The sequence below is a fragment of the Momordica charantia genome, assembly GCF_013281855.1.
Source record: "Momordica charantia cultivar OHB3-1 chromosome 6 unlocalized genomic scaffold, Mcharantia_2.0 BLBB01000006.1, whole genome shotgun sequence".
NCBI classification, from domain to species: domain Eukaryota; kingdom Viridiplantae; phylum Streptophyta; class Magnoliopsida; order Cucurbitales; family Cucurbitaceae; genus Momordica; species Momordica charantia.
This window is the reverse complement of record NW_028275164.1, coordinates 11,227,873-11,242,593: the sequence shown is the minus strand read 5'-3', so window position 1 is coordinate 11,242,593 and position 14,721 is coordinate 11,227,873. Positions and strand designations below refer to the sequence as shown.

The window sequence follows — 14,721 nt, the reverse complement described above, 5'->3', positions numbered from 1 at the left end:
ATAATTAATAGGTTAGAGAACACTTTTGGTCCATGTACTTTTATTTTATTTTTTTTTGTTTTGAGTAACAAACATGTATTTCATTGATGATATGAAATATACAAAAGGCCATGTAGGCAAGTTACAAAAATGCCTTCCAATTTACTATGAGGTCGCTTAGGTTGTAACTACGGAAGGGGGAGTAGAAACATTTGCATCATTCGAAAGCAAGTACAATAACTCTATAAAAAAAAACCTGGAGATAGGAGTCGTTAAAAACCCTATTATTCCTTTCCATCCATAACCTCCACAGGTAAGCGTAATGATTTGGATCCATAGGATAGCTTTCTCTTTTTTGAAAGGTTCTCCGGTCATTAGAATGTTGAGGAAGAATTTTGGGCTGTTGTATATTGCAGTTTGCCAACCAAAAGCTGTTAGGATCCTTTCCCAAAATCTGGATGCAAAGTCACATGTGATGAAGAAGTGACTTTGATTTTCAGAAGCCTAATAGCATAAACGATGTTAGAGTATATATTTTATATTCTTGTATTAATATGTATTAATTTGTCCTTTACCTTCACCTTATAGGATTAGATCTATTTTGTTTATTTGTCTATATATACCAGACTTTAATAATGAGAATAGACTACATTGGATTCTCTCCAACCTTAGTCTCCACATGGTCTTTTCTAAAATTTTTGAACTTAGGTTTTGGTATCCATTAGGGTTTTGTGCCCATTAGGGTTTTGTCCATTAGGGTTTTGTGTCCATTAGGGTTTTGTCCATTAGGTGCGTCTAGGCGGAAGGCGCAACATCTGAAGCGGTGAATAAGTATCCTAATTAGGGTTTTGTCCATTAGGGTTCTTCATTGCGCGCGCCTCAACTGAAACGGTGAATAAGTAGCCTAATTGTTTAATGTTTATTGATTCTTTTCCCTCCCACCTCTCACGCCCTTTCATCTTCTAGTTTCTATTACTTCCTATTAAATTATAGTTTATTTTAATTTAAAGGTTTCCTATTTTATTTAGGTTAGGGTTTTATTGTTCTAATAGGTAAGTATTTCCTTATCCTAATAGGCAAGAATTTCTTTTTAGTTTCTTCTTTGTGACTGCTATTTATATAGCCTTGTATCAATCATTTGGAGTAATCAAGGAAGAATTATTTTCTTTTCTTATTATTAACATGGTATCAGAGCTCTAGGTTTCTTCAATTTTTTTTAACTTAGTTTTTTGTGCCCATTAGGGTTTTATGCCCATTAGGGTTTTGTTGCTTAGGGTTTTTGTTCATTGCTATCCAACACTCACCACCGCTGCCGCCACCGCCCACTGCCACCGCCGACCACCGCCGCCGCCGCCGACCATTGCCGCTGCCACCGCCGACGGCCGACCACCGCCGGCCACCGCCGTCGGCGCAGTTTGCTGATTCGCCAGCGTTGCTATTTTTCGAGTGCTGTTCGTGGGTTTCGCCGTCCTTCGTCACCGACAACGGTCACCATCACCGCTGTTGTTCGTCGCCGCCACCGTTGCCGCTGTCGTCCTTTGCTGTTATGTCCGGTCCAGTCAACCCGGTTTGTCCAGTTCGGTTCAGATAGTCTGGTTCAACTGGTTCGGTTCACTTGATTTGGTCCAGCCAGTTCGGCTCCTTTAGGCTCGGTTCAAATCGTTGTTGGTCTGGTTCAGCGTTTTTCAGTCCGGTCCAGTTCATTGTCGGATCGTTTCGACTGGTTTCAGTTCGTTTCAGTTAGATTTGGTTCGGTTTGGAATATTTTGGTTCGATTCAACTGTTTCTGATTCGGTTCAGCCCTCTTTTGGTTCGGTACAGTATTGATTTTTCAGTTTTGGATCTCATTTTTGAGTTGCAGTTTAGTCTTGGTATCAATGTCACAAGTCGTCCAAAATTACAAAAAACTTGGACATAAATGAGATCAAACAATTAAGGAGCTTCTTAAAAACTTTGGATAATGCTCCTAGTCAAGGTACAGGTTCAGTAACTTTGACGAGTACAACTTCCCAGCCTAAACTTTGTACCTGGATTATTGATTCTGGTGCAACAGACCATATGACGAATAGTAGCTGTCATTTTATCTCTTATAGTATTTGTCCGAGCAATAAGAAAATTTCTACAGCAGATGGTACCTTGGTAACAGTAGCCGGTCAAGGAGACATCAAGATAAATTCAAACATTACTTTAAAGAATGTGCTTCATATACCACGTTTAACTGTTAATTTGATATCGGTAAAGAATTTGATCAAAGATTTAGGTTGCAGAGTAACTTTTTCTGATTCTTCTTGTATTTTACAGGACCAGGGCAATGGGAAGATTATTGGACTTGCTAATGAAAAAGATGGACTTTATTATCTTAATGAACTTGTCGGTCAGACTAGTGTTCCAGTATCCTTCACCTCACAAACTCATCATCCTTCAAATAAGCTTTTGTTGAATCATTATAGACTAGGACATCCTTCATTTCGAAATCTTAAAATATTGTTTCCCGATTTATTCCAAAACCTTAATCCTGAGTCAATTCACTGTGAAGTTTTTGAATTCGCTAAACACAAACGTGTACCCTTCCCTAGTAATAATAAACGAATATCAGTTCCCTTCTCTCTTATTCATACAGATGTGTGGGGTCCCTCCAATGTTCCAAATGTTTCCAAATTTCGTTGGTTTATTGTGTTCATTGATGACTGTACTCGAGTCTCATGGGTTTATCTTTTAAAACAAAAATCTGATGTTGGTTCTACCATTCAAACATTCTTTCATATGATAGAAAACCAATTCGGAATCAAACCCAAACGATTCCGTTCTGACAATGCTCGAGATTACTTCAATCAAAATTTAACATCCTTCTTTAAAAAACATGGAGTCATCCATGAGTCGTCTTGTGTGGACACTCCTCAACAGAATGGAGTGGCCGAAAGAAAAATTGGTCACCCTTTCTGTGACACGTGTCATTCTTTTTCAAAGAAATGTTCCTAAATCCTTCTGGGGGGAAGCTGTGTTAACATCCACTTATTTAATCAATTGGTTACCATCTGCTACTCTAGAACATAGAACTCCTATGAATGTCCTATCAAAATATTATCCTGATTTTCGAACAACAAATAACTTGACTCCTCGAGTATTTGGTTGTGTAGCCTTTGTTCATGTTCACAGTCATCAGCGAGGTAAACTTGATCTACGAGCACTCAAGTGTATTTTTGTCGGATACTCGAACACTCAAAAGGGATATAAATGCTATCATCCTCCTTCAAAAAGGTTCTTCATTTCTGCTGATGTTACCTTTTATGAAGACACCAGCTTCTTTACCTCACCTTATCTTCAGGCGGAGGAACTATTATTGGAAGATAAAGATTTGCCGATTCCCAACCTCACATTTCCTATATCAAATCCTTTACCACCACCCTTAGACACCTTACCAGGACCATGTAACCCTTCTACTACTACACCATTACAGGCTTATTCAAGAAGGAACACTGAAAAAGATAAGCACGTCCAAGAGTCTGAACATATCCCTGTAACTGAAATTGACGAGAAAATAATCAATGATGAATCAGACATTATAGTATCTACTAATGATGAGCCAGACATTACAATATCTGCTAATGATGACTCAGACCTGGATTTGCCGATTGCTTTAAGAAAGGGAAAACGGACTTGTACTCAGTATCCATTGTCTCACTTTGTATCATATGACAAACTCTCGAGCCAGTACAGAAGTTTTATGGTTAACCTTACTCAGATAAATATTCCAAAAACATATATGGAGGCAATACAACATGAAGAATGGAGGCAAGCAATGAATCTTGAAATGCAAGCTTTAGAAAAAAATAAAACATGGGAGTTGGTTACTATGCCTAAAGATAAGAAAGCTGTAGGATGTCGATGGATATATACTGTAAAGTATAAAGCAGATGGAACACTCGAGAGGTACAAAGCACGGTTGGTTGCTAAGGGATATACTCAAACATATGGAGTTGATTACCTTGAAACCTTTGCGCCTGTTGCCAAGATGAACACAGTACGAATACTTCTATCTCTTGCTGTAAATCATGGATGGGACATGTTACAATATGATGTAGAAAAGTGCTTTTCTACATGGTGATCTTGAAGAAGAAATTTATATGGAGATTCCACCTGGATATCAGCAAGCAGGAAATAAAGTTTGTAAATTAAAAAAGGCGTTGTATGGATTAAAACAATCTCCTAGGGCATGGTTCGGTAGATTTTCTCAAGTCATGAGAAAGATGGACTATAAACAAAGTCAAGGAGATCATACATTGTTTATAAAACATTCTGCTACAGGGGGAGTAACAGCATTGATTGTTTATGTGGACGATATTATCGTCACTGGCAATGATAATAATGAGCAAGAGAAACTGAGAAATTGTTTAATCCAAGAGTTTGAAGTTAAAGAATTGGGAAGACTGAAATATTTTCTTGGGATAGAAGTAGCCTATTCTAAACAAAGCATATTCTTATCACAACAGAAATATGTGATTGACTTACTTTCTGAAACAGGAAAGCTTGGCAGTAGACCAATAGGAACGCCGATTGATCAAAACCATAGATTATGTGCATCTGAAGAGAGTCCTCCAGTAAATAAGGAAACTTACCAGAGGTTATTTGGAAAATTAATATATCTTTCTCATACGAGACCAGATATTGCGTATGCTGTAGGAGTGGTAAGCAAATTTATGCATAGTCCAAAAGAAATTCATCTTCAAGCTGTGCACCGAATACTCCACTATTTAAAGAACTCCATTGGGAGATGATTGTTGTTTAAGAAAGGCGAGAAACTCAATCTAGAAGTTTATACAGATGCAGATTATGCAGGATAGATAGACGATAGAAAATCCACTTCTGGCTATTGTACTTTCTTTGGTGGGAACTTAGTGACATGGAGAAGTAAAAAACAAAATGTAGTTGCAAGATCAAGTTCAGAAGCGGAATTTAGAGCAATGGCATTGGGCATCTGCGAATTACTGTGGATAAAAATTATTTTAGAAGATTTGAAGATTCCATGGGAAGGGCCTATGAAACTTTATTGTGATAACAAGTCTGCCATCAGTATTGCACATAATCCAGTTCAACATGACTGAACCAAGCACGTTGAAGTTGATAGACACTTCATAAAAGAGAAGTTAGATAGTAGCCTCATATGTACTCCATTTGTACCAACAAACAATCAAATAGCAGATATTCTTACAAAAGGATTGAACAACAACAACTTTGAGCATTTGGTTAACAAGTTGGGAATGGAAAATATTCATTCACCAGCTTGAGGGGGAGTGTTAAATTATAGTTTATTTTATTTTAAAGGTTTCCTATTTTATTTAGGTTAGGGTTTTATTGTTCTAATAGGTAAGTATTTCCTTATCCTAATAGGCAAGAATTTCTTTTTAGTTTCTTCTTTGTGACTGCTATTTATATAGCCTTGTATCAATCATTTGGAGTAATCAAAGAAGAATTATTTTCTTTTCTTATTATTAACACTTCCCATACACGAAAACAACTCAAACGTCTCTCTTCTTATATTTCTTTCCCTCTCTGTATCTCTCTCTCCATCTCTTTCCAACTTATATATCTCTTTCATGTTTTTGTGGACAATTGATTCTTTATGCTAAGACTTATGATGTTTTCTAATCTTATTTGGCTTTTGTATGTTTTATATGTGTGTATATATATTTTTATTTGTTTTTATATATAGCGCGCCTCGCAAAAAAAAGAGCGTTTTTTTTTGCGCCTCGCACTTAAGCTCCAGAGGTCTATTGAGCTTTTGTGCGCCTCGAGCTTTTTAAATCACTGGGTATCCAACTCAACTCACTACTACCGCCGCCGTCGCCATCGCCCACTGCCGCTATCGTCGTCGCCACTGCCACTGCCGCAGTTGCCCATTGCTGCTGCCACCGTCGCCCACTGCCGTTGCCGCCGTCGCCAACGCTGCTGTTCGTGGGTTTCCGTTTGCTGATTTGTGGGTTCATATTTGTGATTTGCGATGTAGTTCCTATCCTGCCATCGTTCGCACTTCCGTCGCTGTCGCCGTGCTCTTCCGTCACCGTCAGTCATCGCCCGTCGCCTTCGTCGTGCACTTCCGTCGTTGGCAGTCCGATTTTGCCCCTCTAATTGTCGTGGGTTAGCACCTAGGGTTGCTAGTTTCAGAAAACACCTGGTCCAATTCAAGCGGTTCGATTCAGTCGATTTGGTTCAAGCGGTCTGGTTCAATCTGGTTGGGTTCAAGCAGTCCGGTTCAGCCGGTTTGGTTCAAATGGTCCGGTTCAAGCAATTTGGTTCATCTGTTTTGTTTGGTTCTGTTCAAGTGTTTTGTTCTGGTTTTGTTGTTTTGTTCAAATAAGTTCGTTTGTTTGTTATGGCTGAGAAGAAATCAATCGTCACATCTGAGGTTATCCCAATGATATCGAAAATCACAGAACATAAGTTGAATGGATCAAACTATTCTTCATGGAAAATCAATGTTCGTCTTTTTTTTGCGAAGTATTGATATGGACGATCACATAACTGAAGATCCTCCTAAAGATGAGAGCAAGAAAGCTTTGTTGTGGGATGATGCTCGACTGGTTTTGCAGATCAAGAATTCAATCGAGGGTGACATTATTGGCTTGGTCAATGAGTGTGAGTATGTTAAAGAGTTGCTTAAATACTTAGAATTTCTTTATTCTGGAAAAGGAAATGTTAGTCGAATATTTGAAATTTGCAAGCGCTTTTACCAACCTGAGTTTGGTGACCAATCGCTTACAAATTACTTTACGGAACACAATAGAATTTATGCAGAGTTTAATGCATTACTCCCAGATAGTAATTATGCAAAAGTTCGGCTTGCCCAACGCGAACAACTAGCATTTATAAGTTTTCGTCTTGGTCTTGCGCCTAGATTTGATGTGGCCAAAGACCAATTACTCTCTGGTTCGGAAATTCCAACTTTAGAGGAGACATACACTCGAGTATTTCGCGTTGAGAAGTCACAACCCGTCTTGTCATCTCAGTCTAATAGTGTTTTGGTTGAACGTAGTACAAATGAAAACCGAGGTAATACCTACCAAGGGAATTCCACCACTTCGAACGCTCAACGTTGGAATTCTAGTGCTCCAAAATCAAATTCAGGAGATATCATTATGTCCAATCATTGTCATAAGCCTGGTCATACAAAGCAAGAATGTAGAAAGCTGTTGAATAAAGGTCAGAAAACACAGTCTGCAAATATTGCATCTACTCTTGATAATGCTGGCAAGTTAGTTACAATTCCTGCGGAAGAGTTTGCTAAGTTCCAACAGTATCAAGAGTCATTGACGGCATCATCCTCTAATCCGATTACTGCCATCGCTGAGTCAGGTAACACTAGTAAATGTCTTATTTCCTCAGCGTCAAAATGGGTCGTTGACTCAGGTGCGACAAATCATATGTCAGGAAATCCTAACTTATTTGCTAATCTCTCCCCATCTGCATCTTTGCCTGATGTTACCATAGCAGATGGCACCACTTCTCCTGTTCTTGGCTCTGACACAGTTCATTTTTCCAAATCTCTTTCATTGACATCTGTCTTAAGTTTACCACAATTTTCTTTTAATTTGATCTCTGTTAGTAAACTCATTCGTGATCTCAATTTTTGTGTGTTACTCTTCCCTGGTTATTGCTTATTTCAGGATCTTACGATGAAGAAGACTATTGGTAAAGGGCGTGAATCCAATGACCTCTACACGTTTGATACACAAATACCGACAGCTACTATTTGCACTCGAGTACCATCTCTTTTCGAAGAACATTGTCGTTTGGGTCATCCATCTCTCTCCGTGTTAAAGATTCTTCGTCCTCAATTTCATAGTTTGCATTCTTTAGATTGTGAGTCATGTCAATTTGCTAAGTTTCATCGTCTTAGTTTGTATCCTAGAGTCAATAAACGAGCTACTACTCTTTTTGAATTAATTAATTCTGATGTTTGGGGTCCTTGTCCTATCGAGTCCAAAGGTGGGTTTCGGTATTTTGTTACATTTGTCGTTGACTTTTCCCGTGTAACTTGGTTATATTTAATGAAACATTGTTCTGAGTTACTTTCTCATTTTCGTAACTTTCATGCTGAAGTTCGAACTTAATTTGGTGGATCTCTTAAAGTTCTATGAAGTGATAATTCTAAAGAATATTTTCTGGAGCTCTTGACTCCTATTTGAGTGAATATGGTATTCTTCACCAATCCTCTTGTGTCGATACTCCATCTCAAAATGGAGTTGCAGATAGAAAAAATAGACATCTTCTCGAAACAGCAAGGGCCTTAATGTTTCAAATGCATGTTCCAAAATATTTTTGGGCCGATGTTTCGACGGCTTGCTTCTTGATTAATCGCATGCCTTCATCAGTTCTTAAGCGTGAGATACCTTATCGTACTCTATGTCCTATGCAACCTTTATTTCCTATTAAACCTAAAATATTTGGTTGCACTTGTTTTGTTTGTGATGTTTGCTCTCAGCTCATCAAATTGGACCCCAAGTCATTGAAATGCATTTTCTTTGGTTATTCTCGTGTTCAAAAAGGGTATCGATGTTATTGTCCTGATCTCAATAAATATCTTGTCTCTCCCGACGTTATGTTCTTTGAAGATACTCATTTTTCATTATCTTTGAGTACCAGTCAGGGGGAGCTTTCACAAGAAGATGATGACTTTCTTGTCTATTTCATTGTCTCTACGTCTACTGAAGAACTTCCTAGCAATACATCTTCCTTTGTGCTTGATCCTTCTCTCCCACCATTACTCAAGTTTATTCTTGGCAACCTCCTACGGACTCATGCCCTATACTAGTAGCTTCTTCATCCGTGGATCCAGGAACAAGTGATGACCTTCCTATTGCTCTTACAAAAGGTAAGCGTAAATGTACTATCTTGTTTCTTCTTTTGTTTCATATAACCATTTGTCTTCACCTACTTGTTCATTTCTTACATCCTTTGAGTTTGTATCTGTTCCTACAACTGTTAATGAAGCTTTGTCTCATCTTGGTTGGCGGATTGCTATGTTGGAGGAAATGACTACCTTAGATGACAATGGTACTTGGGATTTAGTGCATCTTCTTGTAGGAAAGAAACCTATCGGTTGTAAATGAGTGTTTGTTGTTAAAGTTCATCCTGATGGATCAATTGTTCGTTTGAAAGCTCGCCTTGTTGCTAAAGGATATGTGCAGACTTATGGAATTGATTATTCTGATACTTTTTCTCCTGTTGCTAAATTGGCTTCTGTCAGGTTATTCCTTTCCTTGGCATCTATTCACCATTGGCCCTTATATCAGCTTGATATTAAAAATTCCTTCCTCCATGGCGATCTTCAAGAAGAAGTGTATATGGAGCAACCACCAGGTTTTGTTGCTCAAGGAGAGAATGGAAATGTATGTCGTATTCGTAAATCCTTATATGGGGTGAAACAAAGCCCACGAGCATGGTTTGAAAAATTCAGTCAGGTGTTTGAGGACTTTGGAATGAAGAAGAGTAAGTCGGACAATTCTGTCTTCTATAAACAAACTGAGTCTGGTGTTATCTTACTGGTTGTATATGTTGATGATATTGTGATTACTGGTAATGATTCATCAGACATCCTATCACTCAAAACTTTTCTTCATAGTCAATTCCATACTAAGGATTTGTGAGTGCTGAAATACTTCTTAGGAATTGAGGTAATAAGGAGCAAGAAGGGGATTCTCTTATCACAAAGAAAATATGTACTTGACCTGTTAACTGAAATAGGAAAGTTAGCTGCTAAGCCACGTAGTACTCCAATGATACCTAATTTACAACTTACAAAGGAAGGGGAGTTTTTGAAAGATCCTGAGAAGTATAAGAGATTAGTAGGGAAGCTGAATTACCTTACAGTTACGAGGCCAGACATAGCTTATCCAGTCAGTATTATGAGTCAGTTTATGAGTTCTCCTACGACTGACCATTGGGCCGCATTGGAACATATTCTATGTTATTTGAAAGGTGCTCCTGGACGTGGTTTGTTATGTAAAGATCATGGTCATCTTAATATTGAATATTTTTCAGTTGCTGATTGGGTAAGTTTAAGGAAGATAGAAGATCAACCTTGGGATATTGTGTATTTGTCTGAGGTAATTTAGTTTTTTGGAAAAGTAAGAAACAAAACGTGGTGTCACGTTGGAGTGCTGAATCAGAATATAGAGCTATGACACATTCGGTGTGTGAATGGTATGAATATATCAACTTCTGACTGAATTGAGATTTGACACCACCACTCCAATGAAACTTTGGTGTGATAATCAAGCAGCTCTCCATATTGCATCTAATCTAGTATTTCATGAACGAACCAAACACATTGAAGTTGATTGTCATTATGTACGTGAGAAAATACAGCAAGGCTTGGTAGCTACAGGATATGTGAAAACTGGAGAGCAGTTAGGAGATATCTTTACTAAAGCATTGAATGGAGCACGAATAGATTGTCTGTCTAACAAGTTGGACATGATTAACATATATGCACCAACTCGAGGGGGAGTGTTAGAGTATATATTTTATATTATTTTATTAATATGTATTAATTTTTCCTTTACCTTCACCTTATAGGATTAAATCAACTTTGTATATTTGTCTACATATAGACTTTAATATTGAGAATAGACTACATTAGATTCTCTCCAACCTTACCGTTACAAAAACGCCTTCCAATTTGCTATGAGGTCGCTTAGGTTGTAACTGCGGAAGGGGGAGTAGAAACATTTGCACCATTCGAAAGCAAGTACAATAACTCTATAAAAAAGGAACCTGGAGATAGGAGTCGTTAAAAACCCTATTATTCCTTTCCATCCATAACCTCCCTAGGTAAGCCCTAATGATTTGGACCCATAGGATAGCTTTCAACCTAATGATTTGGACCCATAGGATAGCTCTCTTTTTTGAAAGGGTCTCCAGTCATTGGAATGTTGAGGAAGAATTTTGAGCTGTTGTGTATTGCAGTTTGCCAACCAAAAGCTGTTAGGATCCTTCCCAAAATCTGGATGCAAAGTCACATGCGATGAAGAGGTGACTTTGATTTTCAGAAGCCGAATAGCATAAAGGACAACAGTTGAGGGATAGTGCAATGTGTGGTAGACGTCTTTGGACCCTATAAGTGTATTGATTGAACAGTGACTTAGCTGCCACAGAATAACTTGATTTTCTTAGGATATTTTCCCTGCAGCGGTAGAGTGTTGATGGCTGGCTATTCTCGGTAGAATTCAGTAGAGAGAAGATGGATCTTGTGCTGTAGCTCTTTGAGGGATCCTGTGTCCAGATCCAGTCAATAGAGGGAGGGACAAACCTGTTTAGTACTTGAGTTAGCTGTTGCCAATCCTCCAACTCATCCTCTTTGAGAGTTCTGCGGAAGTTGTACTCCCAGGAAGCTGTAGCCTTGGACCAGTGGTCTGCGATTTTGGCATAAGCGGGTAGTCAAAATCCCAATATTCAACCAATTGTCATTCTAGAAACTCAGTTGGCTATTTTCCCCAACCTGGCAGTAGGCATTCGCCTTAATAATGTGTGTTTGGGATAGGATAGCACACCATGGGCCTTTGTAAGAGCTGAAGCGGTTGGTTGGCCAGATTGCCATGGGTGACCCATCATACTTTGCCAAAATTAATTTCCTCCAAAGCTGATTAGCCTCTGTTAGAAAACGCCAAATCCACTTGGACAGTAAAGCAATGTTCCTTTGCTTGATGTTTCCAATGCCTAAGCCCCCTTCAAGATACGGAAGTTGTACCTTGTTCCAATTGACTAGGTGAAGTTTTCCTTTCTTGCTTGGTGTTGAAGCTGTACCTTGTTCCAATTGACTAAATGAAGTTTTCCTTTCTTCCTTGTTCCAATTGACTAAGCGAAGTTTTCCTTTCTTGCTTGGTGTTGAAGCTGTACCTTGTTCCAATTGACTAAGTGAGTTTGCCTTTTTAATGTCAAGCTTGATCACTGCATCGTCTTGTTTCCTCACTTTCCATTCGTCTTGTTTCCTTACTTTCCATTCGTCAATGAGAGAAGAATCAAGGATCTGTCTTCCTTCCACAAAAGCTGATTGGAGGACCTTTTTAAGCCTATCGGAGAGGACTCGGGTGATGATTTTTTATGTGCATGGGATAAGGCTTATAGGTCTAAAGTCGTGGATGGTCTTTGCACGTTTCTTCTTAAGGATGAGGCAAATGTAGGTTTCATTTAAGGCTGTATGGATGATTCCATTTCTAAAACAATCTTGGAACATCGCTACAAGGTTGGCTTTGATGACGTTCCATGATTTTTTAATAATTCCACTGTGAAACCATCAGGGCCAGGGGCTTTATCAGCACCTAATTTGTTAACAGCCTTGAGAACCTCTTCCTCAGAGAAGGCTTGTTCCAACAAAATGCTATCTTCATTGGTGATTGGCTCCTAAAAGATTTGTAAGGCAGAAACGAGTACCTGTTTTTTTTTTTTGGTGTGGAGGGACTGTGAAAGTCTATGAAGTCTCTTTCTATATCTTCAATCATGGTCAAACTGTTCCCCTGTCTAGATAAAATCTCAGTGATGGTGCTCCTTCTTTTCTTGTTAGAATCTCAGTGATGGTGCTCCTTCTTTTCTTGTTAGCAAGGCATCTCTAGTGGAACTTGGTGTTTTCATCCCCTTCCACGTGCCATTTCTGCTTGCATTTTTGTCGCCAGTAAACCTCTTCTCTTGTTGACAATAAAAGGAGATCATCTCATGCCTTGTTTCTGTCGTGGATTTGTGATGGAGCGAGGGAAGACAATACTTCTTGTTCATCATACATGCTAAGATCATGTATGCTAAGATCCTTCATGAGTGTCTCCCTCTGTGTATGCAGGCACCCAATAACTTCAGAGTTGTTCATCATACATGCTAAGATCATGCATGCTAAGATCCTTCATGAGTGTCTCCCTCTCTATATGCAGGCACCCAATAACTTCAGAGTTGTTCATCATACATGCTAAGATCCTTCATGAGTGTCTCCCTCTATGTATGCAGGCACCCAATAACTTCAGAGTTCCAAGTCTTTAGAGCAAGCTTGAGGGCTTTAAGCTTCATCATAAGACCATGTCCCGACCATCCAAGGGTAGGTCCCAGATATTAATTCAAATAATTGAATTTAGGGAACTTTTTTAATAATTTTTTTTTTATGAAATTTTCAACTTTAGAACATATATTAACAAGTTTCCATGAAGAAAGGCCTTTTTGACATCGAGCTGATGCAGTGACCAAGATCTGTTAGCGGGTTGTTTCTCCACCAATTTTCAAGGAATGAGTGAAATGATCAGAGAGAGAGCTACATTTTTTCAAATCTAAATGGGGTGGGACCCCACTTATTCTGGCTAAAGTCAAGTAGAATGGGGAAGTGGTCCGAAGTAGTTCTGGCCAGCCTCCTTGCCATTGGGAGCTCGAACTTGGTAATGCTATCATTGGTGAGGAGGAATCTGTCAATTAAGGAGAAGGTCTGTTGTTTGACCATGTATGACCTTGGGCAGAGGTATGTCAATGAGGGTAGAGTCCTATATGAAGGAGTTGAATAGTCGCATACTCTTTGTAAGAGACCTCTTTCGATTTCTCCCAAGACCAACGAGATATGTTGAGGTCACCAGCCAAGATCCACTGGCTGCACAAATAGGAGAGGTCTTGAAACTCTTGCCAAAATAGACGTTTGTACTTTGTTGTAGACGGTCCATAAATGCCTGATATCGAAAGGGAGAAGCCATCAACTCAAAAATTAATTGAGAGGGAGAATAGACCTTCTGTGATTTCCACTGCCAAGAAATCTGGGTTGTTCCAAAGGATAAGAATCCCTCCAGCAGATTCGATGGCATCTAGGGCCGCCCATTTGATCCCGTGCGAGCTCCAAAGGGATTTTACAATGCTTGATCCACTTGGGAGAGTTTCGTCTCTTGTAGGATGACCAAATTTGGATTGATGTGGGAGATGGATTGCTTGATGAGGACTTTTTTCTTCCAACCCCGTACATTCCAGGATAGGATCTCCCTTTGTTCTTCCAACCCCTTACATTCCAGGATAGGATCTTCATTTGACCATAGAAGGGCCACCCTTGAGAAGCTTTCGTTTCTCATAGCTAATGGGTGATGAGAGGCTTTTTAGTTCTCGAAATTGGCTGATTTTAGTCCATGAATTTTAGTACGTAACAATTTAGTCTGAGCTTAAAGTTTGTAGTGATTTAGTTCTATTGTGAAATTTTTTGGGTTAAGTTTCTTATATATGTAGATCAAGTGAACTGATGTGAGATCCAATGTGTTTGTAAACTACAAAGACTAAATTGTTATATGATAAAAATCGACAGTTAATTTTGATGAGATTTTTAAATGCAGGGATTAAATTGTTACCAGTTTTAAACGAGGACTAAATTGTTAGATACCTAAATTGCTACTAATTGAAAGTATAGTGACTAAGTCTTTACCCAGATAAGAACTGTTCTGCAGTGGTTATGATGTTCAATAGTGACTAAATCTTTACCTACTAGAGATTAGGGATTAAATTGTTACTTTTAGTGAAAGTGTAGGGACCGACCAAATGTATTTTTTAACCTAATTTATAACATTGACTATTAATTTATTTATTTTTTATAACAAGAAAAGAAAAAAGTTCAAGATACAAACCCCCAAAGGGGTGAAAGAAGAAAGAAGAAGAAAAAGAGAAAAAATAGCAAAGAAATAGCTCAACAAGAGCAATACAAACACAGAGAAGATAAAGAACCAAGGGATAATGCTGAAGAAC

At 38.7% G+C, this 14,721-nt stretch overlaps 1 protein-coding gene across 1 annotated transcript in view; it reads left to right on the top strand.

Moving 5' to 3' along the window:
- Nucleotides 1–14,721, top strand: part of LOC111024631 (SH3 domain-containing protein) — a 62,585-nt gene that overhangs the window by 23,104 nt on the left and 24,760 nt on the right. The gene's annotated exons all lie outside the window — the stretch shown is intronic.